The following is a 16,564-nucleotide window of genomic DNA, read 5'->3' as shown; positions in this document are numbered from 1 at the left end:
GCTATCATCCTTCAGTCCCAAAATGTCATCGAGTTGCAAGCTAATATCATGGTGGCACCTAGGGATATGTTGCCTAACCTGAAGGGACTGGACTACTCGCACAAATGTATTTCGCAGTGCCTTTCAATCTTAGCAACTAATGGATCTACTCTCTGAAAATATATATGGATGATCCCGATGGTCGTTGTTCGACATCACTAGAGTAATTGTAACAACAAGGTTTGGAATGAACACGTGTTTGTACGATGGGCATTTGTTATCGTAAAGTGAAGCTACTCCACTACATTGCATTTATGTGCCTTTGTGGATGCATGCTCCTTCAATTTTAGCACATGTCGTAATATCATCAAGCTAGCTTTGATATGATATCTTCAGCTTTTATCTTTATTGTGAAACCTCTTTTATGGCATAGGGTCACATGCCTTCGATATGATTGCACCTGCATGAGGATTGTGAAACCTCTATTCTGGCATTACCTAGACATCTCTAGGGTCAGCCAATAATATATTTTCATTTACTTCTCAAAACAGGGGGTTCTGGCTCTAGAAGTTGCATATATCACCTCAGATTGAGATGATCCAAAAATAAAAGTTGTTTGGCTCAAGGAAACAAACAACTTTTATATTGAGATTTTTTCTTTTTGGGGTCATATTGAGGATGATTTTATGGAAGCCAAAAATTAGTGTCAACGCATGCTCCCTTTTCGGCATTTCGAGTTTGATGTAAATCTAATCTACTCGATAAATTGTCCAGGTTGCAATATTCCTCGGTGATCTAGGCGTACTTCAGGACGGGGTCGAAGAAGACCTCTGGCTTCACCTCATTCCCATTGGCGCCCTTGGGATTCACAGTAAAAATGGGGCTGAGGTCCAGGCTTGGGAAGTGGGCCTTCAGCGTCACCCATGCTTGGTGGGCTCCCAACCGGGCTGCTGAGGACTTCCACTCTATGAACCGGGGAGCTGCCCCTCGCAAGCAGATCGAAGAAGTTGTCTGGGGTGGCTTCCCTAGCCACAATGTCATGAAGATGGACTCCATTGCTGGCCTTGCAAGCGCCACCAGCTCGGTGATCTGCTTCATCTTATTAGAACGGATGACAACTCGGGTGGTATCCTAGAATTGCACCACAAATCTCAAGTTTCCCTTGCTCAGGATCAGAAAATCCGTGGTAGAACTCGTGGGCACGGGCTGAGCTTTGTGGGGAGATTTGTAAAGATATCTATGCCGTGACATATCTGAGTTAGCTCTGTACAGCCTCAAGAACCAAATATGCACTGATGGAGATAGGGCTTACCGGTTGCTATCTTGCTAGCCTACCTTATCTCCTTATCGATGCTTTCCTGTACATCTTGGCCTATTGGAGGGTGTGTTGTATCTGCTTCACATCCTCGGACAAGCCGGTCTTCTCAACCTTCAGCTCATAGTCAGCCTGGCTCTTGTGAGATCCTGCTGAAGAAAGCGAGCAGCATCACAGATAGCCCGACTCGCCCCTTGTTCTTGCACAAGTTGGGTGGCGGATTTCTTGGCCTCTTCCTGGGACAATCTCGGTCTGCTTGTTGCTGGCGTTGAGCTAGGCCTCCAGTTCGGTGATGCACTTCTCGGCTGTTGCAGGCAATGTGGAAGTGATATCATCAAGTTATGAACATCTCATCAAGGGAGAAGTGACGGCTTAACGACGACATCACCAACATTTTTCTCAAGGTTTTACAACTTGAGCTCGGAGTCAACCAGCATCTTCTTCACCTTCTCCACCTCTTTGGAGCGGTGACTATTCTCTCGAGCTGCATTATATACATGGAAAGTATGAAAACATTTAAAGATAACCAGAGAACCTTTCGGGAAGATTTGGTCCTGACGTCGGCTCTTCAATCTGGTCCAGAGGCTGATGACGACAGTGGCGGCTGTGGCAGCGGTACTTGGAGTGCTTGTGTGAATGGGGTCGCGGAGCTACCCAGACATTTTCTTCATGCCCGGTCTCTGGATTGTTGATCCCCAGAGCCCGAGGTTAGCTTTGGTCGCTGTGTTGGTGATGACCCACAAGTATAGGGGATCTATCGTAGTCCTTTCGATAAGTAAGAGTGTCGAACCCAACGAGGAGCAGAAGGAAATGATAAGCGGTTTCCAGCAAGGTATTCTCTGCAAGTACTGAAATAAGTGGTAATAGATAGTTTTGTGATAAGATAATTTATAACGAGCAACAAGTAACAAAAGTAAATAAAGTGCAGCAAGGTGGCCCAATCCTTTTGTAGCAAAGGACAAGCCTGGACAAACTCTTATATGATGTAAAGCGCTCCCGAGGACACATGGGAATATCGTCAAGCTAGTTTTCATCACGTTCATATGATTCATGTTCAGTACTTTGATAATTTGGTATGTGGGTGGACCGGTGCTTGGGTGCTGCCCTTACTTGGACAAGCATCCCACTTATGATTAACCTCTATTGCAAGCATTCGCAACTACAACAAAAGTATTAAGGTAAACCTAACCATAGCATGAAACATATGGATCGAAATCAGCCCCTTACGAAGCAACGCTTAAACTAGGGTTTAAGCTTCTGTCACTCTAGCAACCCATCATCTACTTATTACTCCCCAATGCCTTCCTCTAGGCCCAAACAATGGTGAAGTGTCATGTAGTCGACGTTCACATAACACCACTAGAGGAGAGATAACATACATCTCATCAAAATATCGAACGAATACCAAATTCACATGACTACTAATAGCAAGACTTCTCCCATGTCCTCAGGAACAAAAGTCACTACTCACAAAGCATAAACATGTTCATAATCAGAGGGGTATTAATATGCATATAGGGTCTGAACATATGATCTTCCACCAATTAAACCAACTAGCATCAACTACCAGGAGTAATTAACACTACTAGCAACCTACTAGCACCAATCCCGGACTTGGAGGCAAGAATTGGATACAAGAGATGAACTAGGGTTTTGAGATGAGATGGTGCTGATGAAGATGTTGATGGAGATTGCCCTCTCCCGATGAGAGGAGCGATGGTGATGGCGATGGCGATGATTTCCCCCTCCGGGAGGGAAGTTTCCTCGGCAGAACAGCTCCGCCAGAGCCCTAGATTGGTTCCGCCAAGGTTCTGCCTCGTGGCGGAGGAGTTTCGTCCAAGAAGATGGCTTATGATTTTTCCCATCGAGAGACTCCATATAGCAGAACATGGCCACCGGAGGGCCACCAGGGGGCCCACGAGGTAGGGGGCGCGCCCTGGGGGATAGTGCGCGCCCCCACCCTCGTGGGCAGGGTGTGGCCCCCCTGGTGAGTTTCTTCTGCTGAGTATTTTTTATATATTTGGAAAACATCATCCGTGAAGTTTCAGGACTTTTGGAGCTGTGCAGAATAGGTCTCTAATATTTGCTCCTTTTCCAGCCCAGAATCCCAGCTGCCGGCATTCTCCCTCTTTATGTAAACCTTGTAAAATAAGAGAGAATAGGCATAAGTATTTTGACATAATGTGTAACAACAACCAATAATGCAATAAATATCGATATAAAAGCATGATGCAAAATGGACGTATCAGTTGGCAACAATCGTACTTCTTGGGGTGGCGCCTTGAGATGATGGCACGATCTCTAAAGCGACCAGGTCGGCTTCCTCAGTTTCCTCTTCCTTGGCAGCCGCGAAGAATGAGACGAACTCAGGTTGAGTAGGTGGCGCAACTTGTGCGACCGGTGCCGCCAACACAGCCCCCGTCTCAGTACGAGGGTGGTTGCAAGGGTCATGGCCAGATTGTCTCCGGGGCAGTCCGACCTCTATGAGTTGCGCACGCCGTCCCTACCATCCCTCAACAAGGGCCGCCATCTCGTGCTTCCGTGTCGTCGAGAGCTGCTTCCACATCTTGCTACCGCTAGTCGTCATTGCGTCGAAGGAAGATTGAGAGCGAGGATGATGGAAGTGGAGGAAGGGAAGCAGAGGTGGTGTTGTTTGTGCCGTGTGTGGCCGTGTTTATATAGCGTCCATTGGTCAGGCAAAGCAAAGGTTTGAATGCGGGTGCACTTAGTGAGTTTCTCAATCGCTGAACATGTTCAATGCCAAGCAGGTGGACGGACGAACATCTGGCTTCATTGAAGTAGGAAGACATCACGTCGCTTAGTCGGGTCACCTCGTTCTAAGTCGGCATCGAATGCGATGGGGAGAGCGAGTGAGCAGACGCGGCGTAGTTGGCGCTCTCAACCGGCATACCACTTCAATGCCCGGTGTGTTGAAGAGCAACCACATTCGCTCTGGACCGGCAATGAATGTGGAGCCTCTTACGGAAGGATGGTTGGAGCGGTCGTGTCAGAGAGTGAAGCAGTAGCACATGAGAGGCTTTGAAGTGGGACTGCTTGTCGGGCATGTATGCGGCGGAAGTGCCGACACCCGCACCCCCTAGGTTTGGTGCCAATTTGTTGGAATTAGGACACGCAGATACGTCCGCAGACGTTTACGGCACCATGTTTGAAGGCAAAAAAACATCTGAATTCGTCGGCCCAGACGTTTGCGGACATTGGAGATGCCCTTAAAGCTATTAGGGTCAAACGACATTATAATAGTGCAAGCCCCTAGAACATGCTACCGAATGTGATTGCCGGACTGGGCCTTCTTCGCGCAGAAGGAGATCAATGCCCTCGGTCTACAGGGAGGACGAAATGGCACCACCTCAGCCTCCACCATTGAACCCGTTGCACGGCAAAATTAGTAAGACTTCGCTCGAGGATTGTACTTCCTACGTTTTTCTTACTGTGCATATAAGATTTATCCTAAGTCAAATTTCATAAAGTTTGACCAACTATATATGAAAGAATATCGAAAATCACAGTACCAAATCAATATCAATATATGAATCATGGAACTAATTTTCATATTCGATATCTTTACTACTACAAATGTTTATATATTTTTAGTACAAGGTTGGTCAAACATTATAAAGTTTGACTAGGGACAAAACTTATATGGGTAGTAAAAGAAAACGGAGAGAGTACCGTACAAAAAATAGTTGTAGCCTCTTCTAAGACTCCTAATAATATAATCTCTAATCCCATTTAATTTCAATCTTTTTGCATCATACTAACACTGCATTGTCTCCGTAAGTCGACATATCACATTCTCTTGCTATGCTCATGACCTTGTTCATCTGTACTATATTTCTACTTTGCTTTTACATTCGTTCTGAAAGACTATCAAGGTCATCGAGCACGTGTTGTTAGGAACCACAGCTTGGCCCTGCGGGCTCTTTTTTTTGAATGTTGGCAAAGCTTGCCAAATTCATTGATCAGAAGAGAGAACAAGGTACAAAAGGGGTCCAAGTGTCCCAGAAACAGGACAATCAGCGCAAGAAGAAGGGAAAATAAAGAGAAAGAAGAGAGAAGCTAGCGAGGGTGGGGGCTCAGCCCGGATCAAAGGGGATCCCAGCACCTGCCAAATTCCACAACCTGATCTCGTCCCTAATCTTACGCCTGAAGCTTTCCAGAGTCAAGAATTCCTTTTGGAAGATCCGTCGATTCCGCTCCTTCCAAATTTCCCAAGCAATCATGTGCACTAAGGAAAGCAGTCCCTTTTTCTTTTCCCTCGTCGTGTTGTCGTGGCATCTCTGAATCCAACGCGCAAACTTAGTGTCGCCCGTCCAATTCACCGGGCAAAGAGCAGGCATATCTGCAAGCGTGGTTAAGGACTCCCAAATGGTTCTGGACCAGGGGCACTCGATGAGAAGATGAGATGGGGTTTCTAAACTCCGCTCACAGAGCGGGCAAAACTAATCATTTTCCCATCCACGACACAAAAGTGCATCAGTAGTCAAAATTCTGCCAAGCATGACAGTCCACATGAAGAACCGGCACTTGCCAGGGGCCCATCCGGACCAGATCAATTTGTAACCATCCATGGGGATCGAACCGACGAATTGCAAACGGTAGGTCGAGCAAGCGTTGTACTCTTTGTTTTGTTCAAACCTCCAGGCAATGGTGTCAGCTTGGCCCTCAACCAGCTCTACATTATCGAGCATTGCAGCTAGTTCAGTGAGCTCCGAGGCCATATGCTCAGAGAGTCCCCTAGATAGGTCATTGACAGTGTCCTGGACTAGGGGGTACTCATCACATCGTCTCCCGATCAGTTGGATTGGGCCAAGGACCCCCATGGCCGCATACTCATGGGCCAGTTCGGACAGCTGCCGCATACAAGGAAGATTCCACAAGACTTGGCGGTCAAGACAAGGACTCCACCCCACCGGCGTATTCGGTTAGGACTCTTGTTATCCTAGGCCTCTGGTGCATTATATAAACCGGGCCAGGCTAGTTGATAGAGATATACAACAATCATACCATAGGCTAGCTTCTAGGGTTTTAGCCTCTACGATCTTGTGGTAGATCAACTCTTGTAATACTCATATCATCAATATCAATCAAGCAGGACGTAGGGTATTACCTCCATCAAGAGGGCCCAAACCTGGGTAAACATCGTGTCCCCTGCCTCCTGTTACCATCGATCCTAGACGCACAATTCGGGACCCCCTACCCGAGATCCGCCAGTTTTGACACCGACATTGGTGCTTTCATTGAGAGTTTCGCTGTGTGATCGGCAAAAGGATCCATGGCTCGTCTGCAGGTCAACTGCGATGCCAGCATCTTCGTCGCCGGCTCGACTGGTCACCTTGGCTCGACCGAGGACCAAGCTCCATCTCCGATCGTCATGTTCGGACGAGGGCCTTCATCAACATCAACTCTGATCTCTATCAAGATCATGGAGGAATCATCCATGGAGCTCGGGGGCTCAACGTCAACATTGCCCTCGGGCGACCGTGCTGTTTTTCCGAACAAGAAACTTGTATCCGCTTCCACCACCTCTTAGAGCATTGCTTTGACGATTCCTTTGGTGGAATTGTGCAGAATTGAGTCTACAACAACCCTAGAAAATTTCATCAAGTTCCGATGGAGGAATCTTCGACAATCTACGATATATAGGAGCCCTATCAAATCTGAACGGGGATCTGGACGAGTGTAGGGCGTGGTCTCCAGAGCCCAGCTCGGAGGTCCTTTGGAAGATCCAACCGTTCATCTACTGCGGAAATCCCATATCTACCACCCCTCCAAATTTCCGCTGGATCCAATGGTTCAAACTTCGGGAAACTTCCAATGAATGGACCAATTTTCTGCGCAAATACGGATCCAACCCGAATTCATGTTTCTTTATGAACATGATATCAGACAACCTTTTTAAGGAATTTTCTTCTATGGTATTGTGCGTTGTTTTTAAACACGTACCCATAAAATTTTAAGCCTCCTTCGAGGTAATCTTCACCATCACGCTGGTGTCAAACCAGTCCGGTGGTATTGCTCCACGGCTGCCGACCTGCGCTACACACGTCGCCGCTTTATTGAGCCGAGCTCAATTCCTTCAATCATCATCTCAGCAAGCCGAACAAGAGTTCGGCATCACGAAGGATAAATCATCACCAACATCGCCGCCCCACGGATTACATGGAGCGGGCATACCGGCATCGCCGCACGGTCACTTCATCAAGCCAGCATCGACCACGTCACGACCTGCATCGGCAGGGCCGCACTATCGCTTCTTCAAGCTGGTGTCCATCACGCCGACCTACTTCGACTCATCGGCTGACATCGAGACTTTGACATCTCGGCTGGACCGGGGGCTTCGCCATCTCTTCATCAACCTACTCCGAAGACATCGGCGTCACTAGCCGACCAGCTCTGTCATGTTAGCTGGACCGAGGGCTTCGCATCGGCAAGCCAACCTTTGCCAGCATCGCCATACCGTCGCTTTATCGCCATTCATGCAATGGGTGTGCGGATTGAGTCCCAATTTTGGGAATCACCTTTCTTCGGATTGCTACAACAAATAAACCAGGTGCTATTAATCCTAGTATTTTTTTTGCTTGTTTGGGTTTATTTTTCCCAAGAAATTATTACTCTGGTTTGTCCATCATCTGTACACAGGTCTATCAAATGATGGCCACATTAACAACGGTCGTGTGGTGGTTTGGTCAGTTTCCGTACATAGTCCGGCGAACACCGCATCCGGAACTTGGACCGACCTGTGAATTCAGGCTTTGCCACGCCTTTACCGCATCGCGCCGACGCCCTGCATCGACATTGACTTCGGCGCCAGACCATATTTCTTTTATTACTCACTTTGCATAAATTATTTATTATGCAACGATTTTTTTTAATTATTATTATTACTATTATCTCCGGTTCGCACTACTTTTTGTGCACAGGAAAATGATTCGGGGACTTCGGCATCACTCTGCCGGTCTGCATTGACCGTGCTATATCACCACTTCGGCGTGTCGAGCTCTCCGCGCCGCCACCTCGGGACCGGCTTGGGGGATGGAACCTTGTCCCGCATCAAGCTCGGGCCGCGTCATCAATGCCGAACACATTAACCAGCTAAGTCGCTTTCATGCTCAAAGTTTTAATTTTTAACTTGTGTTCGGTTCGACTAAGTATTATAATTTTTTGGGAAAAAGTTGCTTGTAAAAAATTTCCTTGTCCAAACTTTGTTTGTGACACACATATTCAAATACCCCGTTTATTTGGGGGCTTCCTTTATGAAGCTTTTCCTCTTGCATATGATTATACTTGTACGACTTCGTTCCTTGTTCGTGTATTATGCCATAATATGCACCATATTGACTTAAGCGATTTGCAAGCTGGGTTGCCTGGCTCCTGTGCTTACCCCTACCTTCCCGATTGTTCGGCTAGGGAGTAAAGGGAGCACCTCTGCGATTGTCACGACCGGGTCCTCCGAGCTCTGACCTTAGACTGGGTGAAGCCGAAAGCTAGTACTCTTATTGTTTTCAATCATGGTCGGCACACAACGGAACTCATGAGTACAAAAAATCTATTGCACAAGTCTCATAGTAATAATGAGCATGAAAGAAAGGTATAGGTGGGGGTACTATTTTCTTCGAAGATGCTTCTTACACTTCGTTTGTAATATAGCATAAGTTCCCTGAGTGCGCTTTGTCTATTACAGCCTTATGGCCCGGTTGCCTGGTATTCGGAAACACTGTTGATATTCTCGACAGGTGGAGTACATAACACTTTTCGGTCCTTGACCGAAGAGGGAGAAGCCGACGGTCGGTTAAGACGCGTTTAAAGTTCGGTTGAACAAAGATATGATATAAGTACTTCGGTACATACAATCATTATACATAAAATCTTTTACCCAAGTCACTTGGGGGCTCTTAAAATTTATATGAGCTATTTTATAGTAAATGTGTTTTCTTCTTGGTCATTGCAAAGTCTTTTTCTATCGCTCCTTTTTCAACGTGAGTGTGTGGTCAATAGCCATATAATCCATTTTTCTCTCTAGTGACCGCTTGAGTTTAGTTCGCTAAACAGGTCTAACGAGAAGTACTCCACCTTCGGGATAGGAGGTTGAAGCCGTAGGTTGACCCGCTTGAAATCTTGAGATAGGATGTGTCATGTTAAACCACAACAGAAGCACTTTTTTCTTTCTTCTAAAGTCCAATTTTCGAATTGGCACCGAACACTTGATCTTGTTCGGACGTCAAGTTTTTACTGATGTTTTTTTGGTTTTCCAAGCTTATGGCACTTTTAAACTATTTGTGTGTTTTCAGCACAAGTCTCGCAGTGCAATGTCGGACACCTTTATAGATTCGGCAAAAACATTCTCAGATCTCACTATATATGCATTGGTTTCGAATTGTGTCTTCGGTCAATAGTTGGGTTGCCCGGCTCCTGCGCTTGCCTCCTATGTTCCGCTTTGTTCGGCTAGGTGTGCAAAGGGAGAACCACTGCGATTGTGCTTCCAGCTCACATGGTTAAGCACCTCAGTGGAGAAAGCCAAAAACTGACTGTCACAATAAGCGTAAACTGGTCAGCAATTCGATGACAGTGTTAAATGACGGGCCATTCATAACAATGGCCGAAGTGTTTATGGCTTGACCTCGACTGTCGCCGAACACTACCGGGGGCTATTAACTGGCCTCCCAAACTAAATCCTCGATATTATGCTCTTACATTAGAGCTGAGGCTGCATGATCATGCTTAGCATGACAACCCAAAGAAAGGAACCAATAGCGGGACTATTTTCTTTGGAAGACATTTCTTATGTTAAACAGTAATATAACATATCTCTCTGCGTACCTTTGTTCATAAAACCATATGGCTAGATTGCCTTGTTTGTCATAAATCTTTGCCCTCATAAAGGCTTTATAAAGTAGGGCAAACACTCCTCGGCTACTAGCCGAGGAGGTGGAAGCCGATGGTCGGTCAACAAAGTTTTGTACAATGTGGATCCAAGCATTAATGACGTAAAGTACTTGGATACATAGAGTCATTACACATAATTTGTGATTTTACTATGGATATCGATCCTTAATTCGGCCACCCATGCCCGCATTAAGGCTCTGGGGCTACTGGGCTTCGGCCTTATTACAAATATTAAAGGGGCACATCGATCCCCTGATCTAGTGTTGCCACCCGACCAGTGTCTCAGGGGCTACTGCATTGCCTATTCAATGCAGAAAATTTTAAGTGCAATACAGTTGCCGAGGAGATTTTGATCCTCAGGTTGGTCGGCCGCACCCAACCTGAGTCTCGAGGACTAAGCACGCCGCTTTTTGTGTCCTAAAGTATTCTGCCGAGCTAGGACTTGATCCTCAGGCCGATTTTGCAAATCAACTTGAGTCTCAGTGGCTACTGGGATCAGCGGTCTTACGCCATCTTCAGGTGCATCTTGGGTTTTAGACCGATACACACCTTGAGGGCTACTGGCCATATATCTCAGCAGAGAATATATTGCAATAAAAAAATATTGACAAAAAATCGGCCCACAATCGGGGTGGTGCACCACCTCGGAAGCAGTCCGGCATAAAGCTCGGGCGCTAGTGGCTGGCTCCATAGAGGGCATTTTCGGCATTAAGCTCGGCTAAACTCCTTCAACTTTTTTGAACCAAGGTGATATGACACCTCAGATATAGTCCGGCGTTGGAGCTGGGACACTGTCCGGCGTTGGAGCTAGGATATAGTCCGGCGTTGGAGCTCGGATACAGTCCGGCGTTGGAGCTTGGACATAGTCCGGCGTTGGAGCTCGGATACATTCCGGTGTTGGAGCTCGGAAGCGGTCCGGCATTGGTGCTCGGCCGCAAAAGATACCTCGAATGCAGTCCGGCCTTAGAGCTCGGATGCAAGAGGACACTGCCTCCCGGGAACAACTTCAAACCCGAGGTGTGGCATAAAAATAACAAGGCATTGATAAAGGCCGGAAACTTAAAGGGGCTCCTCGGATACCCGACGTGTAAACTCGCCGAATGCATTTTGGCGATCCTCAAGATCGAAGATGAGAAGATTTGTTGAACCAGTTTTCAAGACCGTCAACCAAAGATGAAGAATAGTTCGGAAGAATCGAGGAGCGTCCCTAACTTGAAGACTGGTTCAGGGGGCTACTGACGGTGTCCTGGACTAGGGGGTACTCATCACATCATCTCCCGATCAGTTGGATTGGGCCGAGGACCCCCATGGCCGCATACTCATGGGCCAGTTCGGACAGTTGCCGCATATAAGGAAGATTCCACAAGACTTGGCGGTCAAGACAAGGACTCCACCCCACCGGCGTATTCGGTTAGGACTCTTGTTATCCTGGGCCTTTGGTGCATTATATAAACCGAGGCCAGGCTAGTCGATAGAGATATACAACAATCATACCATAGGCTAGCTTCTAGGGTTTTAGCCCCTACGATCTCGTGGTAGGTCAACTCTTGTAATACTCATATCATCAATATCAATCAAGCAGGATGTAGGGTATTACCTCCATCAAGAGGGCCCGAACCTCGGTAAACATCGTGTCCCCTGCCTCCTGTTACCATCGATCCTAGACGCACAGTTCGGGACCCCCTACCCGAGATCCACCGGTTTTGACACCGACAGTCATGCAACCACATCTCATTCTTCAGAGCATCCCAGACTGAGCGGTTCTTTCGCGTCAAGATCTAGAATAGTGATGGGGCAATCGTGTTTGGGCACGATCCATGCAGCCAGTGGTCATTCCAGAAATTTGCCATTCGTCCGTCTTCGATTGTTATATTTGTTGCCATTGCGAAGAGTTGTCTATCCTCATTGTAGCAGGGTAGAGGGGAGTGAGGGAGTCCTGGATTAGGGGGTGTTCGGATAGCCGGACTATACCTTCAGCCGGACTCCTGGACTATGAAGATACAAGATTGAAGACTTCGTCCCGTGTCCGGATGGGACTTTCCTTGGCGTGGAAGGCAAGCTTGGCGATGCGGATATTCAAGATCTCCTACCATTGTAACCGACTTTATGTAACCCTAACCCTATCCGGTGTCTATATAAACCGGAGGGTTGTAGTCCGTAGGCAATCAACTCCATACACAACAATCATACCATAGGCTAGCTTCTAGGATTTAGCCTCCTTGATCTCGTGGTAGATCTACTCTTGTACTACCCATATCATCAATATTAATCAAGCAGGAGTAGGGTATTACCTCCATCGAGAGGGCCCGAACCTGGGTAAAAAAACATCTTGTCCCTTGTCTCCTGTTACCATCCAGCCTTGACGCACAGTTCGGGACCCCCTACCCGAGATCCGCCGGTTTTGACACCAACATTGGTGCTTTCATTGAGAGTTCCTCTATGTCGTCGCCTTTACGCCCGATGGCTCCTTTGATCATCAACAACGATACGGTCCAGGGTGAAAATTTTCTCCCCGGACAGATCTTCGTCTTCGGCGGCTTCGCTCTGCGGGCCAATTCACTCGGCCACCTGGAGCAGATCGAAAGCTACGCCCCTGGCCATCAGGTCAGGTTTGGAAGCCTAAACTACATGGCTGACATCCACGGGGACTTGATCTTCACGGATTCAAGCCACAGCCAAGCACGCCGCACTGTCTCGATGGGCATGATATAGCTCTGCCGCCGAACAGCGCCTTGGAGGCCGCATACGCATTGGTTTCGACCATTGATTCGGAGCATACTGCGCCGATCGAGGATTAGCGGTTAGACACTGCCTCAGGGGTTGCGATCTCAGAGGCGATCGAGCCGAACTCCAGCCCCGCACTCCACATGGCCCGTGACTCCGAGGATCCGGACTCCTCCCCGGACTCCGAACCCCCCGCGCCCCTGCCAATAGAATCCGATTGGGCGCCGATAATGGAGTTCACCGCCGCAGACATCTTTCAGCATTCGCCTTTTGGCGACATCCTGAACTCTCTTAAGTCTCTCTCTTTATCAGGAGAGCCCTGGCCGGACTACGGTCAGCGAGGGTGGGATACGGACGATAAGGAAATTCAAAGCCCACCCACCACCCACTTTGTAGCCACTTTTGATGATCTAACCGACATGCTTGACTTCAGCTCCGAAGACATCGACGGCATGGACGATGATGTAGGAGACAAACAGGAACCAGCACCTGTAGGGCGCTGGAAGGCCACCTCGTCATATGACATATATATGGTGGATACTCCAAAAGATGGAGATGGCAATGGAATAGTGGGGGATGACGCCCCCAAGAAACAGCCGAAGCGCCGGCGTCAGCGGCGCCGCTCTAAATCCCGCCAAAGCAAAAACGGTGATTCCGGCACGGGAGATAATACTACCCCGGATAACGCTGAAGAACACCCACCTTAGCAAGATTCGGCACAGGAAGATGGAGAAGCCAGCCCTCATGAGAGAGCGGCAGACCGAGAGGTCGAGGATGATAACTATACGCCTCCCTCCGAAGATGAGGTAAGCCTCGATGACGACGAATTCGTCATACCATCATACCCCGCCGAACAAGAGCATTTTAAACGCAGGCTTTTAGCCACGGCAAGTAGCCTCAAGAAAAAGCAGCAACAGCTTAAAGCTGCCCAAGATTTACTAGCTGGCAGATGGACTGAAGTCCTTACGGCCGAAGAGTATGAACTCGAATGCCCCTCCAAGAGTTACCCGAAGCGCAGGCCGCTACCCCGATCAGAGGAGGAAGCACCTACATCACCAGCACATGACATGGCAGACCGGCCACCTCGCGGCCGCGACAGAGAGGCCCCTCGGCCCTCCAGCCAAGCCATGCCCCGACGCCGCTCAACTAAGGCACGGGAAAATGCGCCCGACCTGCGAGACATACTGGAGGATAAGGCAAGACAAACAAGATCGATCTATGGATCGCGCAGGCGCCCTACGGCATGTGACAATGATCTTCACTCCGGATACAACAAATCCGGCCGGGCCGAACACAACAGACATAGCGCTTCCGAGCTACGTCGTGATATAGCCCAATACAGAGGTGCCGCACACCCGCTATGCTTCACGAATGAAGTAATGGATCATAAAATCCCAGAGGGTTTCAAACCCGTAAACATCAAATCATACGATGGCACAATAGACCTGGCAGTATGGATCGAGGATTATCTCCTTCACATCCACATGGCACGCGGCGATGATCTACACGCCATCAAATACCTCCCGCTCAAACTTAAAGGACCGGCCCGGCATTGGCTTAACAGCTTGCCAGCAGACTCAATTGGTTCTTGGGACGACCTGGAAGCCGCATTCCTCGACAACTTCCAGGGCACTTACGTGCGACCGCCGGATGCCGATGACTTAAGCCACATAATTCAGCAGCCAGAGGAATCGGCCAGACAATTCTGGACACGGTTCCTAACAAAGAAAAACCAAATAGTCGACTGTCCGGACGCAGAGGCCCTAGCAGCCTTCAAACATAACATCTGCGACGAGTGGCTTGCCCGGCACCTGGGACAGGAAAAGCCGAAATCCATGGCAGCCCTCACGACACTCATGACCCGCTTTTGCGCGGGAGAAGACAGCTGGCTAGCTCGCAGTAACAACTTATCAAAGAACCCTGGTAATTCGGATACCAAGGACAAAAGTGGCAGGACACGTCGGAATAAGCAAAAACGCCGCGTTAACAGCGACAGCAATGAAGACACGGCAGTCAATGCCGGATTGAAAGGCTATAAATCCGGTCAGCGGAAAAGCCATTCAAAAAGAATACTCAGGGCCCGTCCAGTTTGGACCGAATACTCGATCGCTTGTGCCAGATACATGGCACCCCCGAAAGGCCAGCCACTCACACTAATAGGGATTGTTGGGTGTTCAAGCAGGCAGGCAAGTTAAGGGCCAAAAACAGAGACAAGGGGCTGCACAGCGACGACGAGGAGCCCAAGCCGCCGAACAACAATGGACAGAAGGGCTTTCCCCCACAAGTGCGGACGGTGAACATGATATACGCAACCCACATTCCCAAGCGGGGGCGGAAGCGTGCGCTACGGGACGTATACGCGATAGAGCCAGTCGCCCCAAAGTTCAACCCATGGTCCTCCTGCCCGATCACTTTTGATCGAAGGGACCATCCCACTAGCATCTGTCATGGCGGCTTCGCCGCATTGGTTCTCGAACCAATCATCGACGGTTTTCATCTCATAAGAGTCCTCATGGACGGCGGCAGTAGCCTGAACCTGCTTTATCAGGATACAGTGCGGAAAATGGGCATAGATCCCTCAAGGATTAAGCCCACAAGAACAACCTTTAAAGGCGTTATACCAGGTGTAGAAGCCAACTGTACAGGCTCAGTAACACTTGACGTGGTCTTCGGATCCCCGGACAATTTCTGAAGCAAAGAGTTATTCTTCGATATAGTCCTGTTTCACAGTGGCTATCACGCCCTGCTCGGACGAACCGCATTTGCAAAGTTCAATGCGGTGCCGCACTACGCATATCTCAAGCTCAAGATGCCAGGCCCTCGAGGAGTAATTACGGTCAACGGAAACACCGAGCACTCCCTCCGTATGGAGGAGCATACGGCGGCTCTCGCAGCGGAGGTACGAAGTAGCCTTCTCAGGCGATTCTCCAGTCTGGCCATTAAAAATCCAGACACTGCCAAGCGCGCCCGGAGTAACCCACAGCAGGACCGCCTGGCACACTCTGAGCAAGCGTAGCAATGCGGCCCCAACCCCAGCTTTCGCGACATAGCGAAACCAGTACCTAGCGTACATAACTACGCCCTTGAAATACCATGGGCACAGGGGAAGGGGCACAATAACGGCACGCCCAAAATACGGCTTAAAACGTACTAGGGGCTGTCGGATTCTTTTTTTTTTCTTACTTTCAGGACTCCATACTTCGGACGACATGTTTGGCAATTTGACTGCCGCACAAATGGTGCAAGATCCAGGGAGGCAGACAAGCCATGCCGCATTATGGAACTCCCAGGTGGTCTCTGTTACGAGCGGTATACCTGTTTTAAATACAATTCCGCGGCCTGCCCCTGGTCAGGACATACTGAATAGTCCAACATCTTTTTGCTTATCGCACTACTTGTATCATTCGGCTTTGATAAATAGCCTCTCTATAAACAATGCATAGCTTTTGTCTATTTTCTGCATTACTCTCTTTTATATATGTTCATTAATGACATGTTGCACCCGTACATTGTGGTACGGCAAGTACGCCAGGGGCTTCAGTACCCTTTAATATGGTGTGAGAAGTCCATACACTTTCACAAGTGCAGCACCCCGAACTTATAGCACTATATGCATCGGCTCCGAATCATGATTTGGGTCAA

This window comes from Triticum dicoccoides, chromosome 7A, assembly GCF_002162155.2.
Source record: "Triticum dicoccoides isolate Atlit2015 ecotype Zavitan chromosome 7A, WEW_v2.0, whole genome shotgun sequence".
Taxonomy (NCBI): Eukaryota; Viridiplantae; Streptophyta; class Magnoliopsida; order Poales; family Poaceae; genus Triticum; species Triticum dicoccoides.
This window is presented reverse-complemented; position numbering follows the sequence as displayed.